This window comes from Podarcis bocagei (genome assembly GCF_964188305.1).
Source record: "Podarcis bocagei genome assembly, chromosome: 11".
Classification (NCBI taxonomy): domain Eukaryota; kingdom Metazoa; phylum Chordata; class Lepidosauria; order Squamata; family Lacertidae; genus Podarcis; species Podarcis bocagei.
This window is the reverse complement of record NC_138136.1, coordinates 50,532,151-50,555,919: the sequence shown is the minus strand read 5'-3', so window position 1 is coordinate 50,555,919 and position 23,769 is coordinate 50,532,151. Positions and strand designations below refer to the sequence as shown.

General features: G+C 43.0%; 1 long non-coding RNA gene across 1 annotated transcript; it reads right to left on the bottom strand.

The window, feature by feature from the left end:
• Positions 1–415: 415 nt before the first annotated feature.
• LOC308597384 lies at positions 416–22,253 on the bottom strand. Its single transcript, XR_014012911.1, has 3 exons — positions 22,003–22,253; positions 6,637–6,779; positions 416–5,652 (listed from the first exon to the last, which is right to left on the bottom strand). It is a non-coding gene; the product is annotated as an uncharacterized lncRNA (long non-coding RNA).
• Between the last annotated feature and the right edge of the window lie 1,516 nt (positions 22,254–23,769).

Here is a 23,769-nt window from a genome sequence, read left to right as displayed (position 1 = left end):
ACAGAATATTTACAAGAGGACCGTAACACAGCATGCCAAATCTCTCATTCAATAAGGAAATTGTTTCATTATTCTTTAATAATATTGATATGTATTATATAGCTCTTTTGGTGATGGAGATGGCATTATTGTCTTGAGGGGGGTGCTTAATCCTGCTGCTTACCTTTGTACAGTGACTGTTTAATTCTCTACTCTTTGCAATGGAGGCATTCTGAACTAATCCTGGCACCGCTTGATTTGGACAAAGGCTGTGAAGACCAGATCCACACAAACTCCTGTCTCTATACATTTGCTAATGGTCTCTAAATGAGGATATATATTTTTTCCCCTTTATTTTTAACTGCACCAATTCTAGAAGCACTTTATTGTACCACATTGGAGCTCATCTCTTTCTCCCTATCTTTTTTTTTTAAAAAAGAAATCATAAACATTAATGTGACGATATACCTTCTCACTGCCCCCTGTCTTTTTGGTGCAATCATTTTCAGTTGCAAATTTGGATGCAGCTGAAACAACACCTACAGAGCTGAATCTGCAGACACTAATTGTATTTTGAGGGGCTGGGTGTTCGGGGTTTTTTGTTTTTGTTTCTTCCCCTGACCAAGATTTATTTAATATATACAGTTATCTAGTCAGTTTTGTAATCTATGACATGTTGCATGATTAAACGATAATGCTTGACTTGTAACTGTTATGTACTAGATTAAAGGGGGAAAGAGCAGGTATGGTACCTGTGGTCCACTTGAAAGGGAATGATAGCAGAACTAATTGAATAAATCACATTGGCTGGTTTTAGTCAGCCCACCCAAGTCAAAACTGGCAAATGAGCTGCTATCCAGCTAAGGGAGGAAGCCCTATTGAACATAGTGGGATTTGCTTCTGAGTAAGCATGCAATGAACTGAGATACTAGGGCATTTCCACAGGTGATGTGATCTTAAACCGATATACGATGAAACTATAAAAGATGACAGCACTCTTGTTTTTCTATTCATCCGCCCTGTCTTCCTGCCTCTTCTCTCCCCTCCGTTTTATCTACTCCATCTGTAGCCTTTTCATAAAACAAGAAAATGGGTAATTTGTTTCTGGTGAAACCCAGCTTGGATCATAACCGGCTTCTAACTCACAAGAGTATAACGCTAATTGGCATTTCTCTCGAGCATTCTGCCCCTTCAACTCCTGGAAGACAATGTCACCAGAAAGACAGAAAGTATGTTATTTTTTTCCATTTTCAACTATTTTTCTTTTTCCAATTTTGTTTTTGGGCCCTCGCCTTTTATTTAGCTTTGTACTAGATTTCCAGCCATGCACAAAATCAGTGTTGGGGGGGGGGGTGTCAAACTAAATTCTACTCAAGAGCAGACCCTTTGAAATGAATGTGTTCAAAGTTAGTCATGCCCATTATTACTTTTTCACTGTTGAGTATGACTAACGTTGAATATAACCTATAAAATCTGAGCTCTAGTTGTTGATACCATGTAGCAAACTTAAATAATAAACAATAATGGTAAATTTAAGCAGTTCCTTCCTCTGTCTGGGGGCTAAAACATAAGGAGACCACAATTTTGAAATTTGGAACATAAACGTGAATCAGAAACCAGACACGGAAACCAGATTTACAGAATGTAAAGTATAATTGTTGTCTTGGCTGGGCTGCTAATAACTAATGACTGCCAATCTTTATATTTGGATCAAGGTAGGGAACCTTTTTAAGTCTAGGGGCCATATTACCTAGTGGGCAACTCTCACAAGAGCCACATGGTGGTGGGAAAATGGAAGTGATTGCTTTCTTTGTACAGTAACCATACTGTACAAAGCCAGCCATACTCACTTCTCTACATCCATCCAGACAAATGTGTGTGTGATGGTAGCCTAGCAAGGACATGTAGCATGTGTCTCGGGGACTGCCTGGACTCAGGAGTGGTGGGAGCCTTCTGCCCAGGAGGAGGACCAGGAAGACGAGGACTTAGACCTTGGGTCCTGGTGGTGGGACAATAGGGAAGAGGCTGGGGAAAGGATGAGCTGAGAGGCGGTGGAAGCAGCAGGTTGGAGTCATCAAGCAAGGTCAAAAGAAGGAGGCCCTTACAGGACAGTCTCAGTCCTGCTGGCTCTCCTCCTCTCACACCCCGCTCTGGGAGAGTCCTACATGTTGCTGAGCAATGGACTAGACAAGCCCAGAGGAGGAGCTCATCCCCTACGTTGCAGACTCTGTTTGGGAAGGCTCCAGAGTGAGGAGCTGGAGGGGAGCCCAGTTTGCAGCTGAAGGAGTCCAGCCAGGGAGACCACACCGTGTTACTTTCTGTGAATGAAAGTCAACTGCATTTCAAGCCCCTAGCCTTTTCCAGACCTGCAGGGGCCCAGAACTTTCCTGTCAGCTGTCAAAACACTCTGGAGAGTCCCAAGGATGTAGGGCAGAGAAGCCCAGTGGGCCACATTTAGCCTGAGTTTATTATTCCTTTGACATAGAGGCAATCCTACCCATCATGTAATGCGTGTCTCTTGTCAGGTAGGTTATCGGCACCTCACTTCCTTTAATTTTTCTCCATCTCCATGGACCCAACTTTGATAAGCTGGGCCCACTGCCCTTGCCCCCTAGTTTGGCCCTGTAGCAATGTGGCGTCTCACTCACTTGATCACATGATGGTTGAGGGATGTTGCTTCCAGTTGACAGAAAAGAGCAGGGAGGTGAAGGGAGGAAGCAAACCTCACAAATAGTTTAATTTTAAATAGTTCCTTTGACTTTATAAGCTATGACACGTTTTCAAATCAAGCGCTTAAAAAGGGGGAGGGGGCAGATCACCCCTACACAGAAGGAACATTTTGGCACATAGGAAAATAGCAACTATCTAGCACGGTTATGATCAGGAGGGAGGGAAGATTTCATGTTTGATTGCGAAATTATATCAACAAACAGGAGTTTGCTAGCATCCTTCCCGTTCTATTCCCTAACAAAGGATTATACAGTTACAAAATCAAATTGTCAAGTGGGCTAAGTCATGCCCATGTGCCCCCCAATATCACCCGGTACCCTACACCAGGGTCTTCTGGTATAAATTTGCAGAGTAACCTTCCAGGAGATCAGTGAAGGTGGTGGTGTTGTTTTTTCCATTCCCGTAAGTTTAACAATGGCAAGCCACTTTGGAAATTAAATCTCTTCCAAATTGCTAATTCACTAATTTCTTAGCCACAGTGCTCCTCGCCTGTAAAATGCGAGTATTAATTGGTTGCCTTTGGGAGCTGTACCAGCTCCTTTGAGTTTTGTGTTAGAAACACCGACTCGGGTGTAGGCTTGTATTTGTAAATACAGTGGATGAGTCACGCAGCGCAGTACGTAATTGACTCTGCTGTACACTCGCCCCCATTATTCTACACGTGCCTCTAATTGGTGGTTTAAAAAATTAAAAAGTAGATCCCAGAAGCCTGAGGTGTTCCTAGCCAGCTACTTTTGTGAAATGACCCTGGATCTTATGGTGTGGTTTGGAGAGAGTACAAACAGAGCAAAGTGTTAGGATGCTCTGCCATAAAGACAGGCTTTCTGATCTTGCTATAGACTGTTCCTCTGTGACCTTCCATTATGTTCGCTCTTTTGTGCTTCCCAAACCTTTTGTTGTGCTTTTTAGTCACTTGTTTCACAGCAGCCCATTTCTGCCATTTTTGCTTGTCGGTCTGCGTTATAAGCCTTCAGGCTGTTAATGGGAGAAAACTTACAGATATGGATTTTATTTTATTTTTATTCTGTGGCATGAACGGAGTCTGAAACTTGAGCATATATAGATATGCCTGGGAACTGTAGCAGCAACCGCCAAGGTGCACCTTCTGATTAAAATGGGTGTTTTGAAATGTTTTCAGATTAGTTCCATTGTCACTTTTGCCTGACCAAATCCAGAAAAAATGTTCCATTTCATGCAATGTCAAGCCAGTCTTCCAAACAAATCAAAATCCGCCTGCTTCTAGATTTCATCCATATTGGTGGAATTATGCAGCTTTCTGCCTTCCTGATTGTTACCTGCTTGGCCTCAGCTTCAGTCCCTGGCAACACTAGTTGAAAGCTCAGGTAGCAAGTAAAGGTGAGCAGATGCACTAAGATAACATGAGATTGCTTCCACACCAGTCCCAGAATGTGGTACTGGCTATGAATAATCATCTGCACAGCACACCTGTGGCCTCTTTCCCATATAAACTGGAGCTTCTGGTGTTTTGGAGTAGCAAATTAAGAAAAAAGTAGTGTTAGAAAGAGGAGCCAATAAGGAGAGCAGGAGGAGTTGGGCCAGATCCCGCATTGGGGAGTCCTGGGCAAATTGTCCTTGGGGGCAGGCTCCCTTTTCTTGGTAAGTGGGCCCCCGGTGGGCTTACCTGTGTTGAGCCGCCATTTTAATTTCCCACAAATGACACACAACAACGTTCTTCATATTCCTACTTGCCCTTCAACCATAAGGTTTTAGGACCGGTTGCAACAGCGTAACATGCAGTTATAAAAAGCAAAACCATCCCAACCAAAGTTGAACAGTATAGACTGAGCAGGAGAGATGGGTCCTACAAAACAAAAGGCCTTAGAGGAGTTGCATTGTGGGAAATTAAAAGAGTGGGTAGATTTGGCTTCCTGGCATAGGAAGGCTAAAAGTAAAGGAGGCAGGCACAGCTGTAGGCCGCCAGGTGCTGCCATAATCCCTGTTGGGAAGGAATCTTTCTCGCTTATTTATCTTGCAGCCAGTACTGTTCCTGAAGTCTCTCCCCCCCCCTTTTATGTTTTTGAGCTTCATGTATTTGACCATTTGCTGACAAATCAGTAGAGGACGTTGCTGTGAAGGCTAATCACATGCCTCCTTGTCAGAGCCCATTCCTCACCTCATCCCAATATAGCAAACCAACCTAAATGACCTGTTGGTTTTGTTTGTTGCCCTTTGCACTGTGGCGAGTGAGCATGACTGCAGGAATTCTATCTCAAAAGTCACTGTTTGTTAGCATTCCACCTGTGGAAGAACTTAAATCTGTACACGTTGGTGGAGAGATGAGTAGTACAGCCTACCCACCTCTGTTACTACTTTAGTTTTCTGTGAGTAATATGAAAACAAACCAGGATTGTGGTGGTTTGAATGCTCAAATGCAGATGTAAAATTAAAGCTTTTTTAAAAAAAAAACAACGGAACAAGTTTGCTTCTCTGAAATTCTGAGGGAGAACACTGGATGAAAGATGTTGCACTACAAATGAAGTGTACAAACCTGGCTATGTTTCTAAAATTTGGATTATTCCCCAGCCAAATATATTATTTATTTTATTTAAGTAGGGAGCAGGGATCGCTCAAAGTAGTTCACAACGTATCATAAACAAAGATCAAATACAAAAATGCTAAGGGGGCGAGAATCCACATTATAAAACACCCCTAACTAGATAGGCGCCCTCGTCAACATCAGAATGAAAGACCCGAAAATCAGCTACAGTGATATCTCGGTTTTCGAACATCTCCATTGACGAACATTTCGGAATTTGAACACTGTAAACCGGGAAGTAAATGCTTCGGTTTTCGAACATGCCTCGGAAGTCAAACCAGAAACACGACTTCCGTATTGGGATTTCCGTTCTGAGTTTTCAGTTTTCGAAAATTTCAGAACCTGAAAGGTCTTCCAGAAAGGATAATGTTCGGAAACCGAGGTACCTACCAAAAAATACAATGAAAACTCGTTTTAAAATACTGTAATTCGCAACTGAGCAAAAGAAAAGAAAAAACTCTTTCTGACCTACCATATGCCCAATGACGTAATTAAACAACCCAATCCAGTTAAATTCCCAACCCCATAAGCACAAGGGACCCCTGACCATTAGGTCCAGTTGTGGCCGACTCTGGGGTTGTGGCGCTCATCTCACTTTATTGGCTGAGGGAGCCGGCGTACACATAATTAGCACATCCACAACAACCAAACACAGAAACCCTACAATGTACTCAAACTTTACTCCTCTAGCACGCAGTTCCGATAATTCTGCATTGCATCCCCAACAGCCCACTCATGAGACCTAGACAAATACTGACATACAAAGCAATACACCCCACCCTCTAAATAAAGCATTCATGCCAAGCAGTCCCTCTCATTCTGGAGGTGGGGGGTGGCATACAATATATGCCCAATAGCAGGGGTTCACATGGGGGCAGGAGGAACAGAAAGCACCTTTTCCTAACTGCCAGGCAGTAACACATCATCTGTTTTCACCCCCCTAAAACAAAAGGACAGAACAGAAAACTATTAGATAAACGAGGTGCCTCGTATAAATACCATTCACTGCCTTGGTTTCTCACCCAAGGGATCCAAAACTACCCCCAAGTAGCACTTAGGGTGCTCTGCTTCATTTCAAATGGATGAGCTGGGTTGCTACTAGCTGCACCCAAGGGAGACTCAACCAAAAAGGGTAACCAAGGGGGGCTGGAATGTACAGTTGCCGGGTGTGAGTGAGCTGGAAGCAGAGAGATGCTGCAAGATCTGAGGGGAGAAAGATGCCTTGCTGTGTGCTGGCTCTAAAGCTGTGACTAACATAGGAGCAAGATCTGTTGGGGCCTTGATGCTGTGAGGCCCTCCATCTTATGTTCAGGTTGTATATATGCACAAACAAACCCATATATCCTAAAGACACAACAGTTTCCACTGACCTTCCTTCCAAGTCTTAGATAAGCACTGGAACACCTGGTGTCTCTCATTTTCAGAGGGTTGGAGTGATGTGTAACAATATTTGCAGGCACATACTCAAAAGAGGTTTCAGGCGCCTTCTTCGGCTGCAACATTCAGCCTCCAGCTGTAAAACATATGGATTATTATTATTATTATTATTATTATTATTATTATTATTATTATTTATACCCTGCCCATCTGGGCAGCTTCCAACAAAAGATCAAAAATACATTAAAACACCAGTCATTAAAAACTTCCCTGAACAGGGCTGCTGCCTTCAGAGGTCTTACAAAAGTCAGATAGTTGTTTATTTCCTTGACATCTGATGAGATGGCATTCCACAGGTGCCACTACCAAGAAGGCCCTCTGCCTGGTTCCCTGTAACTTGGCTTCTCGCAGGGAGGGAACTGCCAGAAGGCCCTCGGTGCTGGACCTCAGTGTCCGGGCTGAACGATGGAGGTGGAGACGCTCCTTCAGGTATACTGAGCCGAAGCCGTTTAGGACTTTAAAGGTCAGCACCAACACTTTGAATTGTGCTCGGAAACGTACTGGGAGCCAATGTAGGTATTTCAAGCCTGATGTTAAGAGTCTAGTGAGACATTAAGAGGATAACACACCTGGATATGAAACTGGAGGTGAACCATTTTAGTGCCACATTGGATGTTGGATGGGCATAAGGCCCAAATTCAAGCCAGTAAACTCCCACAGGGAGAGCAAGAGGAAATAAACCTGATACCAAAACCATGAGGAAGTTGCCGGTAGATATAAAGGGAATGAACATCTCATCTTCTTAAACCACATTTGCTGGAGCAATAAGGACCAGCAGAGGCACTGTCACGGGGGTGGGGGAATAAACTTGGTTGTAATATCTCCTATTTTATAAGAACAAACAACCGGCAATATCTGTGCACATTCAGTGAAAGGTGTGTTTCTTTAATTTTGGTAAACCAGCTTAATGGTATTATTATTAAAAATTTCTACACCGCCTTCACCCAAGGTTCACGGGGCAGTTTACAATGTGAAAACACAAAAATACCTAACATAGTAACAAACCAAACAATAATCCCACCCACCCACAGTTTAAAAGGCCATAGATAGTTTAATCAGCCCAAGGCCTGGGAGAAGAGCATTTTGGCCTGGCACCTAAAAATATGTTGGAAGTTGGAAGCCGCTGCAGGAAAGTTCTATTCTCGTGTTGCCACCCTGCAGACATTTTGTGGAGGGTCGACACTAAGAAGGGCTTCAGAGGATGATTTCAGGGTCCGGGTCAGTTCATATGGGAAGAGGCAATCCTTGAGAAGGTAGTGTGATCCTGAGCCTTTGAAGGCTTTCTAGATCAAAACCAACACTTTGAACTGGGCCAGGAAACTGACTGGCAGCCAACTGCAGTTGGGCCGGGTTTGGCGTTGTATCTTCAAACTGGTGCCTCTGAATTCTGCACCAGGATTGACGTTCAAGGGGAACAAGAGCAATTTTTTCCCTTCACTTTAACTTCTGATTTGCTGAAATCAGGATTCTTGGAATTCACAGTAAATCTTTCAAAGAGGACACTGTTGAGTTCTGAAACTATCTTTCAGCCTGAATGAAGACAATTTCCGAATGGTAAAAGCTTTCAAACATTCCAGAAGAAATTTGCTGTGTTTCCAAACCCATTAGATTGCTTAACTACTTCTGGACAGGGAGGATAATGAGCTCATCTGCCATAATGAGCTTATAGATTTGTGCGTTGAAAAAATAAGCAAAACAGCAAATGTATAAGTGAGCTATCCTAAAAACTTTGTTATAGAGTAGTAGTCTATTGTCTCCCAAGACAGATGGATGCCAATGAAGTAAATAACACACTGGATGGTATTCAACACTCGTTCTAATCATAATAGACCCATTGAAGCTAATGGACATCTTAGGTTCATACATTTCAATGGTCTGCTCTGAGGAGGCCTTAGTTGAATATAATCCAGTGTTCTAATTTGGAATATCTTTGAAAACATACTTCCATTAGATATACAAACATAAATGCTGATTTGATTAAAGATCATGTTCCTTTTCCATTTTATTTTCTTAAGATTTATGAAGGGAATTACTGGCTATTGTTCATCTGATGGAGAAGAAAAATTTAATAAGAAGTTATGAAAATAGACACATATTGTACTTTAAATTACATGGCTTGTTTCCTTGAAAGTTTAATATTTGTATTTCAAACACTACTCTTTTTAAAACGTACTATTTACAAATTTAAGAAAAATCACACAAAATCAGCAGGAATATCAACAGAGAAAATCTTAAATGTAAGGTGATCAATCAACATAGTCCTGCTTGATCTATGACTATATTCAAGTGTGCATTTCCAAACAGTGCATATTCAGAAACAGTGCATTTCTAATAGCAACACAGAAAGGACTCACACCAAACACAATTCACACATAATGTAGACTTTACTTTTGCTTTATCTGGCAAATAAACCGTCATTCCAGTGTATCCAATTAGAAAAATAAATAAATCTAGCAATCAAGCCAACACTTTGCTTGTAGCCCCTCTGTCTAGGTTCATCCATAATAGCGGAGCCATTTTGTTTTGTCTCGCCTAACATGGTGAGAGAAGATGCCTGTTTTTCTCTCCTCTACTCATCCTATAAACAGTTCCTTCAAATAAAAATCTGCTCCTGCATGAATAAAGCCTTTGAACTTTCAATTCAAGTCATCCAAGCTGCCTGCTCTCCTAACAACAATTTCTAGTCAATATTCCTTAAAATGACTGGGTCAAACCAGGGAAATCGCTCTTGAACAAAAATACATTTGGTAACTGTCTAAATATCAAGACACTAGGCCGCATTTCAGCTGGTAACTGATTCCAGGGTGGGCCCCCAAACCTTAGTTTGCCTACCAATGGTTTAAAGTGATGGTGTAAATAAGTAAACCCCCTGAAATCAACGGACTTTTCAATGGGTCTACTCTGAGTATGTTGTCCTTGATCCAGGAAATCCAGTTAACCAATCCATTTTCATATTCATTGGAGTGACTAACCAAATATTTTATCACAAAATAAAAATTGCCCCCAGCTAATTACTGACCACAACAAAAAATCTTAGGTGTGGGATCCTCCCAGAACCTAGACCTGAGCCTCCCTTTGGCAAATTTGATGAAAACAGTTTAAGCGTGTGTTTTCAGCAGCCAGAAAATGGTGGCTTCAAATTTAGGAAACTCTCTTGTCCTCTTTCCCCACCCCTTCCTTCCTCCAGAGCCTCCAAAAGTGCAATTTTGTTGAGAGTTTCCAATATTTAATCAAGTTAATTGCTTAAAAGATGGGTGGTTAATTGAGGTATATCAAATTTTATTATTTAACTGAATAGGTCATTATACTAATGATCAAATAAAATATAATAAGAAAATCCATTTAGAACTGGCTTACATCCTTCAGAGAGCATTCACAGTGCTGCTTGTATTAAAATGAATGAGTCCAGTTAATATATTAAAAATCAATATTATTTAATATCTGGAAGTGCCTAAGATGTACTAGGAATTGGATGTTTTGAAAATGGCTCCATACCTATTGAATAAATAAATAAATAAATGAAAAGGTCACATTATGATGGTGGCGGCTGCTTTTATTAAAAGCATCTATATACCACTCTCCATTAAAAGAAACCCTAGGGCAGTATGGAAAGGAAAAAATTATATATTGAGAAATACATTAATACTCCATATTATAAGGCATTTTAAAAAGCCATTTGCAACAATACAAATCCACCGTAGAAAAAACCAGGTCAATAAGATTAATTACTAACAATGATTGTTAGTAACAATACAAATCGGTAAGTGTTTGCATGAACAAGTAGATCTTCAAAACATGTCAGATTGATGATCAAGATGGTCCCTGCCTAACCTCCTGATAAGTTATCCCAAAGCCTGGGTGCCATGGAGGAAAAGACCTGAGTCCTGGTTGATGCAAGACATACCTGTGCAAGAGGCAATATAAGCAGGATGCATTGATCTGCAGATATTGGTAAACAAGCACGTCTACAATGGGAGAATACATTGACTTGCAAATTACTTCACAGCCCTAAGCTACTAAAGTGGTTTACAATAAAATAATATAAAATACAAAAACTACAGTGTCAAATCAACTAAAAACAATAAAACAAATGTTGGAGAAAAGCAAAGACATTTCCTTCTTTTGAGCCTTTCGCTATTGCATGTGTTACTTTAAACCACACAAGCCCACTCTTTGTCTAGCAATCTAGCCAACACTTTGCTTGTAGCCCCTCTGTCTAAGTTCATCCCTAAAAGCTGAGCCATTTTGTTTTGTCTCACCTAACATGGTGAGAGAAGATGCCTGTTATTTCTCTCCTCTACTCATCCTATAAACAGTTCCTGCAAATAAAAATCTGCTCCTGCATGAATAAAGCCTTTGAACTTTCAGTTCAAGTCATCCAAGCTGCCTGCTCTCCTAACAACAATTTCTAGTCAATATTCCTTAAAATGACTGGGTCACACCAGGGAAATCGCTCTTGAACAAAAATACATTTGGTAGCTGTCTAAATATCAAGACACTAGGCCGCATTTCAGGGCATTCCAGGGTGGGCCCAGGACCCAGGCAATGTTTGGCAAAAAGGGCTCCCCTTGAACACTGAAATCAGCATGCAGTCACTGAGAGATATTTCACACACTGCTTTCTGAGAGGTACACCTTAAAGAAATCAAGTGTCTCCCTCAGTGTGTCCAGTAGCACTGCCAGAAATATGTATTTGCAAACACACCTGTTGTCCACTATGGTTTGCTGCATCTCACTGGCAAGAGTAGAATCTGAGACAAACTAGGTTTGCTGCCATGTTTGCAGTGTGTGAAGCGTAATCCTTATAGTTTGTGCTTTTAAGATCCTTATAGTCAGTATTCTTATCTTTAATAATGCTGGACTATTTCCTACATGGCACGGCCACATGTTGACACTTAAGCGTGCATTTTTCTTCTGCCTGCAAGCATCAGAAATTTCCACCTGGTCAGTCCCCCCCCCTTCTATTTCCCCCTCCAGCCCTCTATCACTTGTTAGATTAGCTGGAGGACATGCCCTAGCAATGAAATCAGTTTTTAAACAAATGACAGAACTTTGAACCTCACGCTGAAGTTAAAGAATAACAGCAAGGGAAGTCAGATCAATGGCTAGCAAATATTAGTTGTGGCTGAGCCACCGACATGTAACTTTGAAAAATGTCAGCCCTTCTCCTTGATGTCCCTACAATCCATCACCCATGCCATGCCCCCAAGGAAATCACATCTTTGAAGTTATGGAAGCCCCAACCCTTTAAAAGCAAAAGGCACAGTGAAAATATACACGATTAGGCAGATATACAAAAGGGCAGACATTTTGGTCTACAGAAATAAAAACAGAAAGCGCTAAGAAACCCTGTTGGTGGAGATCCTCAAACCCAGAGTCAAAAGGTGGCCCTTGAAGGCTTTCCATCTGGCCCTTGGGACTGTTACAGGCCAAACCCACTCTTCCCAGGATGCAGCCTTCAATGGTCCGGTTCCACAGCCTCCTCAAGTGCTTTTGCCTGGCTGGAATTTCTGTGTGAACTGTGATGCTTGCCTGGAGGGACAGATGTTGGTACAGCTTCTCTTCAGCTTCTGCGTGGCTGGTAGCTAGCCTGACTGTACTGTTATGTCCATTGCCCACAGCCAGCAAGTGTGCTCCGCTCTTGGGAAGCACCGTGGTTCCCCACCACTGCCTTAGAAATTGACTGGTTCACACTAGAGCACCATTCCAGGTCTCATCAACCCCAGCCAGCATATATAGCCAGCATATATAGCCAACGCAGTGCCCTCCAGATGTTGTTGGACTCCCATCAGCCTCAGCTAGCATGGTCAGGGATGATGGGATGTGTAGTCCAACAACATCTGGAGGGCACCACATTGACTACCATATATTGACAGTGACAGTTGTTGGGAATCACAAGTGGGTCTAGTGCTGTTCCTCCTCACTGCAAGAAGCCAAGTTACAGGGAACCAGGCAGAGGGCCTTCTCGGTAGTGGCACCCGCCCTGTGGAACGCCCTCCCACCAGATGTCAAAGAGAACAACAACTACCAGACTTTTAGAAGACATCTGAAGGCAACCCTGTTTAGGGAAGCTGTTTAGGGAAGCTTTTAATGTTTGATGCATTACTGTCTATTAATATTTTGTTGAAAGCCGCCCAGATAGGCGGGGTATAAATAATAAATCTATTATTATTATTATTATTATTATTATTATTATTATTATTATTATTATTATTATTATTATTATTACACTGAGGTCCTCCCCATCAGCACACCTGCTTTGCTTGGCCATTGTGATAACAAGATGCTGAACCAGCATCTATCTATCAAGGCTCTTCTTGTGTCCTTATATTTGCCTCTCTCCCTTCCTCATCAAAGCCCATCTTTCCCTAGAATCCTTTGGAACAACACCTAGTCCTAATGCCCAATGTTGTCACTGAGCCAAAGTGCATGTAATTTGAAATAACAACATACTCCTCCCCCTGTCTCCTCCCTTTCCCTGTATTTCTTTTCAGATTGTAAGATGCTAGAGTCAGGGACCTATCAGGCCTGTTCTTCGCAAAATGCCACGTCCACAGATATCTCAGTGTAAATAATGATGATTAATGATTTATTATCTAGACAATATTTGCTATGCAGGGTACCAATAGAGAGAAACTAGCCCTTGAGCATCCAATCCATTGCCTACAGAAGTCAGGAGTAGGCTTCAGGCATCCATGTCAGAAAAACTGAGATAAGTGATGGGGTAGATTCAAACCACTCAAATCAAGTAAATCTGTGTTAACTTCCTCTCATAAGAAAAGGGATGTGTGAATTGACTCTTTAAAAACCCCAGAAGCCTAACATCTCCTTTGATTTTCCAAAAGTTTGAAAGCAGGTATTAACATTTCCCAGCTTATCTGTGTCTCCCAATCACTATCTCCTTCCATATTCACTTTCACAGAGATGAACCAAACCTTTTCGCTCCCCAAGGCAGATAATCTTGATGTTGCTCCTCAGGAATAAAACTGCAGCTAAATAATTTACCACTTCCTGCCTTTCGATTCCTAAAAATCTGCCTTCTAGGGGAGGCTGCCTCACCCTACGGCAAACTCACTGTTCCGTTTTCTTTTTATTCCAACATCACATGTAAATGTGTATTTGTCGCCTCTCTAGAAAAGCTCCTCACCATCACCTTTCGTCTGCAGCAGCAGTTTACATGGGGAATCTCCTGGGAGGGGTCACATGGCAGTGTATTTTTTAAAAAATAGTACAGTGGTACCTCGGGTTAAGAACGTAATTCGTTCTGGAGGTCCGTTCTTAACCTGAAACTGTTCTTAACCTGAGGTACCACTTTAGCTAATGGGGCTTCCCGCTGCCGCCACACAATTTCTGTTCTCATCCTGAGGTAAAGTGCTTAACCCAAGGTACTATTTCTGGGTTAGTGGAGTCTGTAACCTGAAGCGTATGTAACCTGAAGCACCTGTAACCCGAGGTACCACTGTACTGTTCTGAGAATTGACTTTACTCTCATCTTATGCTTACTGCTAACTCCTCTCCCTCCCTATCATTTGCATTGGGAGGAAATCCTGCTCTTTGGCACCAGGGAGGCTGCTCTTGGGCTCAAGAGCTTGCTGGTTTCCCACAGGCATCTCGAGAGAGCAGGATGCTGACCTAGATGAGCCACTGGTCCGATTCAGCAAGCTCTTCTTCTTTCCTTAGTGTGTGGCGATTCCCACCCAATGCAAATGGTGGCTTCAGAGGAGAGGTTTCCTTCAGGACAGCTGCAGTGAAGGCACCTCTTACTGCTGATAATTATTACAACTGCCAGCTGATGGGGATCTTTATTTGCATGAAAGCGGAGGGGGCCCTGCATGCTAAATGTTACAGGGAACCAGGCAGAGGGCCTTCTCGGTAGTGGCACCCACCCACTGGAACGCCCTCCCACCAGATGTCAAAGAGAAGAACAACGACCAGACTTTTAGAAGACATCTGAAGGCAGCCCTGTTTAGGGAAGCTTTTAATGTTTAACAGACCACTGTATTTTAATACTTTGTTGGAAGCCACCCAGGGTGGCTGGGAAGACCCAGCCAGATGGGCAGGGTATAAATAAATTATTTATTTATTTATTTATTTATTTATTTATTATTATTATTATTATTATTATTATTATTATTATTATTATTATTAATGCAAGCAGGTACTTAACACCAGTTCTGGATTTGCAACCATGGACCTTACAGTGGTACCTCGGGTTAAGTACTTAATTCGTTCCGGAGGTCCGTACTTAACCTGAAACTGTTCTTAACCTGAAGCACCACTTTAGCTAATGGGGCCTCCTGCTGCCACTGTGCCGCCGAAGCATGATTTCTGTTCTCATCCTGAAGCAAAGTTCTTAACCTGAGGTAATATTTCTGGGTTAGCGGAGTCTGTAACCTGAAGCGTGTGTAACCTGAAGCATATGTAACCTGAGGTACCACTGTACTTTGAAAAAAAGCATGCATGGGAATGAAGTCTTGTAGCGGTAATGATAGGCATTAGCAAAACAGAAGCGCCTCTGGATTCAGCTCTAAGTGCATCTGACAAGTAACATTTACATCACAGCTAACACACCTTCTCTAGAATTAATGTCCATGGATTTGAGTTGGGGGGTGGGATGCAAAATGACCAGGAAATTTTACATCTCCATTGCAAAAGAGATCGGAGAAGTTACCTCGTCATACTGAGGCAGAACATGAGAGCAACGACTCCCCATTGGGGATTAACAGCAAGTGCATCTGAAATAAATGAAAGGAAACATCTCTGTCCCCAGCGAAGCAACTCATCCAAAGCAATTTACTAACGCGGGAGGCGGAAGAGGGGAGGGCTGTCACTGGATTTGAAAAATAGCTGAGCAGCTTTGACAGCAGTGGCTGTTATTTTTGAAGATTGCGGTGGATGGCGATTCTGATCAGCCTTCATAATTTGTCGTATTTAATAAGAATCTAAGTATTTATCAGCATGGCAGAATAATGAGGCTTTTATCACTTGTCTTGTCTTAGCTTAAGTGCAGTCTTCCTAGGCACGCATGGGAGAGACAAAGAAAGAGAGAAAATTCTTCAACTAGAGACAGGTGATCTTTTTTTCCCCCAGAGAGTTGGCGTTAGGGTGACAGGAATGAGTGTACAAACCACAGGAAGTGTGATTTTTGGGAATAGCAAGTGGGAAGAGAGCGGTTTCGTTCAGGTCCTGCGTGTAGGCTTCCAAGAAGCAAACTGTTTGGCCACAAAAAATTGGTTGGTGGAGGGGAATGGATTGGCTGTGCCTGCCCCTACAATGCAGTTGCTGCAAGTGTATTCCGTTAAAGGAATCCAGGGGTTCACCATGCTTTTGTCCGCACCCCTGTAAAGGGAGATAGGACCACACAAGAGCCCCTGGAAGCATTTGGGGAGAGCTGAGGGTCTGGTACCCAGCTCCATCTACTCCCCATAAAATGTTTTCCCTCACTGACTTTGCAGGCTTGCGGATGTCAGTTCTGTCCCTGGGTGGGGACAGACAGTCGTAACCAATGCCTAAGAAACCGCTCACATTGTTTGTATTTTAATAAAGTTGTGGCCAAAATTATGCCAAAAACCTTAAACAAAAATTATGGCGTGAAGTGTGGATTTATTTAGGGGTGGCTTGGGGACCTCGACACGCAGTCACAAGTGGGAAGAGAGCTGTTTCGTTCAGGTCAAAGGCAAACTGTTTGGCCACTGCGTGAACAGTATGCTGAACTAAGTGGCTTTTGGTCTGATCCAGCAGAGCTTTTCTTAAATTATTTTCCTACTTTCAGCTCTCCTAAGAGCCCCAGTGAATGGATCCAGCCAGGGGCGGATGTGAGTGAAGGAAGCTTGCTTCCACACATCCACACAGACCAATATTGTAATGGGCCACATTGTAAGCTTTTGCATATAGTCTCAGCTCACTGAGAATCATCCTTTTGGGATGGAGAAGCAGAGGGCTGAAGTCACTCCCTCCAGATGTGTTGTGGGCCTGATCACTCCAAGGAGGACCCAGAAGAAATGGGGGCTATATTCAACGTAGCACTAAGTATCTCTCTATGCTGTGTAATGTCATTTTGGACTCACAGCTGTCCATGGAGGCACGGGTTAATTCTGTGTCCAGGGTGGCTGTCTACCAACTCCATCTGGTAAGCAGGCTGAGACCCTACCTGCCCGTGGATTATCTCACCAGAGTGGTGCATGCTCTAGTTATCTCCCACTTAGACTACTGCAATGCACTCTATGTGGGACTACCTTTGAAGGTGACTCGGAAACTGCAATTAATCCAGAATGCAGCAGCTAGACTGGTGATTGGGAGTGGCTGCCAGGACCACATAACACTGGTCCTGAGAGATCTGCATTGGCTCCCAGTACGTTTCCAAGCACAATTCAAAGTGTTGGTGCTGACCTTTAAAGCCCTAAATGGCCTTGGTCCTGTATACCTGAAGGAGCGTCTCCACCCCCATCTCACCCCCATCTCACCTCACCACCCTTCTGAGTAATACCCCTCCCCACCTTCTCACTATATAGAAGGATCTGGCAACTTCTGTTTCAGTGTATCTGAAGAAGTGTGCATGCACACGAAAGCTCATACCAAGAACTAACTTAGTTGGTCTTTAAGGTGCTACTGGAAGGAATTTTTTTATTTTGACTATGGCAGACCAACACGGCTACCTATCTGCAACTCCACCCCCATCGTTCAGCCCAGACACTGAAATCCAGCGCCGAGGGCCTTCTGGTGGTTCCCTCATTGTGAGGTTACTGGGAACCAGACAGAGGGCCTTCTCGGTAGTAGCACCCACCCTGTGGAACACTCTCCCTTCAGATGTGAAGGAATAAGCAGCTATCTTATCTTTAAAATACATCTGAAGGCAGCCCTGTTTAGGGAAGTTTTTAATATTTAATGCTGCATTGTTTTTAACACTCGATTGGGAGCCGCCCAGAGTGGCTGGGGAAACTCAGCCAGATAGGCGGGGTATAAATAATAAATTATGATGATGATGTCTTCTGCTTGTACAACGTGACTCCTCCTATTTTCCTGTCCCTGAACACCCCCAAACTCTGTCCCTCAGCCCTTCAGAGCAGATTAGTGATGTTGCCTGGAACTGCTGAGTGGCTTGATGAGGGAAAGTCCCATTGTGGAAGTAGAAGCCATTCTGCTCATGGATTTCCCTGGATTCCTAAATACCTGATGCCTGCTCCCAGGAATCGAAATATTACTTTAGCCTAGTGCAGTGCCCCAATGTCCCAGCATTCAAAGCTCTAGAATCGAAGCAAGTTTCTCACCCTAGGTAGCCAATGACCCAGTTTCCTCCTAGGAATTTACAGCTATCCCTTCCAATTGCCTGGGAAAGCTCAAAAGCCAGTTCAAGGAGATAGCCTCAAGTGACTAAGAAATATTATATAAATTATATTTATGTAAGTCTTATATAAATAAAAGCTCTTATATAAAAGTATTAATAATAGAGGTGCCGGCCAGTCCTGGTTTATTTGTTGGGCTGTTGTCGTTGGTTTAAAAAAAAAAAAACACCAAAAAAATTAATAAACAATTGAGTTTCGTGGACTCTTAACACACTTCTCTTTGTGGCCTACTTGCAGCCTGCTGAGACCTCATTTTTATGCAATAGATCCAGGCGAGGCTCTGATATATAACCCACTGTGAAGGAAGAGCCTCAGGACATGAAGGACTAAACACACACTTACTGGAAATGCCTTCCCTTTTGACCAGTTGGACACATGTGGTAAGCAGGTCGATTTGGGGTAACCCAGTACCAGGCAGTAATTTGTGTGTGCGTGTATATATCTGTTTGTGTTACATGTTGCCTGCACTTTCGGTCTCTGTTTGAATAGGATTGTTTGGACAGCGCTGTCACAAAGGGCTGGAGTCTGATGAACGAGGGGTCACACTGTCCAGCCAACCCGTTATTTCGGGGCCTGGCATGATCTGCCCCATCGCTATCAGCCCCAAGCAAATAAAAGGGATTTCTTCATCTCTCTTTCATCACAGGGCATCAGCAACATTCGGAATAGTTGTGCAATTAGATGCTCCAGAAATCTAACAGGGATGATGGGGAACATTAAACTCGTGGTTTTATCTTCTTCACAGAACATTTGTTGAGGTTGTGTGGGGGCACCAGCAGATGGGTGGGATTGCTAACCATCCACAATCCTGACTGCTCGGTCCTGAGACCCTGCTTCTGCACTGCGCCATTCCATCAAATGCAGCCTTCCCAAATGTGAGAAAGAGTTAGTGACATGACTCTTTCTCTCCTAATTGCTACCCTCCTTCTGGTCTGTGAGATGACTGAGTGGGAAACAGAACTACCGTATTTTTTGCTCTATAAGACGCACCAGACCACAAGACGCATCTAGTTTTTGGAGGAGGAAAACAAGAAAAAAAATATTCTGAATCTCAGAAGCCAGAACAGCAAGAGGGATCGCTGCGCAGTGAAAGCAGCAATCCCTCTTGCTGTTCTGGCTTCTGGGATAGCTGCGCAGCCTGTATTCACTCCATAAGATGCACACAAATTTCCCCTTACTTTTTAGGAGGGGAAAAGTGAGTCTTATAGAGCAAAAAATACGGTATCCACTTGCATACCAGAGCAGAAAAATGTGCTGGCCACGTTTCTCAATGTCACAGCCCCACGTGGATGGAGCCTCTGCCCCACAAACATTTCTTTTAGAAGCTTCCACAATGAGGGAAAGGATAGCGATGTTGGAATTAGCTCTGAATATCAACAGGGGACCATTTCGGTTTGGATGACATTTTAATGCGAAGCTGCCTTAAAAACTCCACGGTTCTCCAAGTGAATAATGTGCACAAAAATGTGTGCACTGCTGAAAATAATGTACCAAGATGCATTAAATTGGAGGGAATCGCTTGGCAAAATTGTGTATAAAATTGCATAAAAATGTAAATATTAGAAATGCACGCTAAAGTGTTGATTGGTTTTGATGGGATCCCCCCCCCCCAATCTTCAATTGATGTGGAAATGTGGAGAACTGGACTGATGTTTAGGAACATTGACAACTGAAAGAAGTCAAAGGTGACACATTCATTCATCCCACACCTTGAAAAAACCCTGCATTCACACAAATTCCCCATTATATGAGCCTTTGCTTTCAGGCCACATTGGCAGTTCTGAGTGTGTTTTCCCTTGGTTTTGGGTCAAGACTTGCTACTCCATCCTGAGATGTGCACTACAATCTAATGCATGTCTGCTAGGAAGGAATTCCCATTGTGCTCAATAGGACCCACTTTTTTATACAGGTGTTTAGGCTGCAACCCTAAACCCACTTAAAGCTAAAGGTAAAGGGACCCCTGACCATTAGGTCCAGTCGTGGCCGACTCTGGGGTTGTGGTGCTCATCTTGCTTTATTGGCCGAGGGAGACGACGTACAGCTTCCGGGTCATGTGGCCAGCATGACTAAGCCGCTTCTGGCGAACCAGAGCAGCACACGGAAACGCAGTTTACCTTCCCGCCGGAGTGGTACCTATTTATCTACTTGCGCTTTGATGTGCTTTCGAACTGCTAGGTGTGCAGGAGCAGGGACCGAACAACGGGAGCTCACCCCATCGCGGGGATTTGAACCGCTAAACTTCTGATCAGCAAGTCCTAGGCTCTGTGGTTTAACCCACAGCGCAACCCACTTACAAGGGTCAAATGGCAATATTATTATTGATGTGTTTGCCGCCATGATAATGTTAATAATGAATGAATGAATGAATGAATGAACGAACACAGTGGAATTTACTTCTAAGTAACATGCCATTGGGCTGAACAATTCATTCCCTAGTCATAACTAAGATAATCCCCTTGATTCAAGTGCCAACATATAGAATAAAAAATGAATGATCTCATACAAGTGAGATTTCAAACAAGCCTGAATAGTAATGGCTTGTAGCTGGATAATTAACAAAAGCAGCACATGAAGGCTCTTGAAAGTAGTTGCAATTTTATTTTATTTTTTACCAAAAAAAAAGAAAAAAGAGATGAGAATCTAAATTACTTCTGCCAGCCTGTCAGGCTTTTCTGAGGGGAAAAATACCCTACTTAATAATAAAAGCTTAAGTGAGAAATGACAGATGCTTTTGATTACGAGGGGAAAGCAGCAGCAGCAGAGTTAATGCCGTGCTCTTCTCTGAACCTTAAGCGACCATTTTCTGTGAGTCATCAAGCTGGCAGATAAATTAGTAAAACTCCTTGAGAGAGACAGCCTCATCAATCGGAGTTTGCTACTCTTGCCTATTGCGGTACAGATTAAGCAGCTGAAATGCCTCCGTCTGTATACAATGAGGAATGAAAGGCCTGATCATTTTGTTCTTGAAAAGTGTAAGGGGGGGGCGGACACCAAAGAAAAATGGTTGAAGCCAGCAGGGAACAAAGAGACGAATGTCAGAGGAGACAGAATGCCAAAGGAAGCAAGAACTAAGCAAGCATAAGACAACTGTGCTCCGTTATACCTGGGAGTGCCTCTGAAGGCAGTTTGGAAACAAAAGTTTGGGATATGGCTGCTAGGAGGCTGCTACACTGGCGTCACGCTGATCACATTGTGCCCGTCCTTTGCCAACTTGCCCTGGCTCCCAGCCTGCTTCCAGGCCCAGTTCAGAGTGCTGGATTTGACCTTAATGACTCTTGTGGCTGTGCGTCAGAGTACCTGAAGGATTGTGCTGTGTTCACATGCACATGCTCATACTTTGGAATCAACCCTGGAGACACTCCTCTGGGCTTCCCTACCAACTGAGGAAGGGCAGCAAGTTATGGCTGGCAGGTCCTTCTTCGTGGTGGCACCTTGGCTTTAGAACGCTTAGGGAAGCTTGCCTGGCATTTCTTTCCAGCACCAGGTGAAGGCTTCCCCCCTCCGAAACCTTTAAACTCATTCCTAGTCTCAACATGTGTGCACATTTTCTGCTTTTTGTTTATTTTTCTATATTTAGTTATTCTAAACTTAAATAACAATAGCTTTGATTCCACAATATGTTTTTGTGGCCACTTGAACTATTTTTTGGTGTGGCTGAGAGAGCATAACAACGCATCATTATTTCCAGAGCACTTAACGTGTACTAGGCATGAAAATGTGAAAACAATTCATACCAAATCCTTGACCGCACATACTAATGAAGTTTGAGACAATAGGCGTCAGAGAGGGAACAGAAAGATACTATGTCAGTGTTGAGCAGAAGGGAATAAAACCAGAACGAGGAAAAGCTGCAAACCAATTACAATCCTATGTGTGTTCCCTCAGAAAGAAGCCCCGTTGAAAGAGAACCCTGAGGGTCAACAGGAATCTACCCCACTGTCCCAAAACCCTGGCCTACCTGCCAGCAAGTCAGGACGTCAAGTCTGCGGTCATTCCATGTTTCCGAAATCCAAACCAAACACTTGCAGAGATCCTGGAGTCTTGCAGAGACCTCAGCTTGGCTTCCCTTTTGCACTTGATTGCAGCATCTGGGCTTGATGAGGCCTGTGACCCTCACCTGTCCTGAGCCTACTCCAGCTGAGGAATCATACACCTTCTCCCAGAGCTAGCGAGCCCCACCTGGCCAGCTAGGAACTGGGCTGTGGACCCTTGCCTAACGTGACAAACAAAGAAAAGAAAATCAAGAGATACAAATTGAAAACAAAGCAGTTTAACAACAACAACAACAATATAATTTATTATTTGTACCCCGCCCATCTGGTTGGGCTTCCCCAGCCACTCTGGGCGGCTTCCAACAAAGATTACAAATACGTTAAAATGTCACACATTAAAAACTTCCCTGAACAGGGCTGCCTTCAGATGTCTTCTAAATGTCAGGTAGTTGTGTATCACTTTGACATCTGATGGGAGGGTGTTCCACAGCGCGGGCATATTGTAAGTAATATTTATTATAAATAATATAACTTATTATTATTTTTTTAAAATTAAAAGCATACTACAGTGTCCCCATCTTCAAGAGGCAGGATGACTGCCGCTGGCTCAGGGATTCCTTGACATCAAAATGGATGCAATTTCCCTGAGGGAAGGAAGTTTAGGAACCACAGGACAAAGGCAATTTAATTCATCTAGGCACAAGACAGACACGTTACTGCCTCTCCTCACCAGCTGACAAATGGTTTTATCTGCTGGACATTAAGGTACTTCAGACGGGTAGATTATTTTTCTTCTGAAAAAGAACAGCGGGGCTTCTTTCTGAGGGAACAGGCATAGGATTGTAATTGGTTTGCAGCTTTTCTCCGTTCCGGTTTTATTCCCTTCTGCTCAACACTGACATGGTTTCTTTCTGTTCCCTCTCTGACGCCTACTGTCTCAAACTTTATTAGTAAGTGTGGTCAGGGATTTGGTATGAATTGTCTTCACATTTTCATGCCTAGTGCACCTTAAGTGCTCTGGAAATAATGGTGCATTGTTATGCTCTCTCAGCCACACGAAAAGATAGTTCAGGATTTTTATGCCTTTAGCAGTTTAAAGGCTTCTTCCATATGATATAATAGGAAGCCAAGATTATAGGTGATGCAGCCTGTACTAGGTGTGATGTTCACAGGTCCCTGAAGCCACAATTATAGATGGTACAGCCTGTATGCAATAAAAAATTAACTGGTCCCTAAGCCTTGTTATTCATGACTATCATAAGTTCATTTCCTTTCAATGAGTCTTGTCAAAATAACTTTAGTTAACTGGGACATCAAGAAGAAAAAAGTCCATGCAGCCTCGTACAGGAAACTTGTGGCAGACCCTCTAAGTGTCCCTATTTTCCAGGGACAGTCCCAGATATACAGAAGCCATCCCGGTTTCTGATTTGATCCCAGAATGTCCCGATTTTCCTTAGAATGTCCCTATCTTCATTGGAGAAATGTTGGAGGGTTTGGAGTTACGGTATGTGACCTCCAAGCCAAGGAGATAAGTAACTATACAGCCTTTAGAAGACATCTGAAGGCAGCCCTGTATAGGGAAGTTTTTTAATGTTTCATTATGTTTTTATATATGTTGGAAGCTGCCTAGAGTGCCTGCTACAACCCAGTCAGACAGATGGAGTATTAATAATAATAATAATAATAATAATAATAATAATAATAATAATGGAATAGAACATCCCTATTGTTAT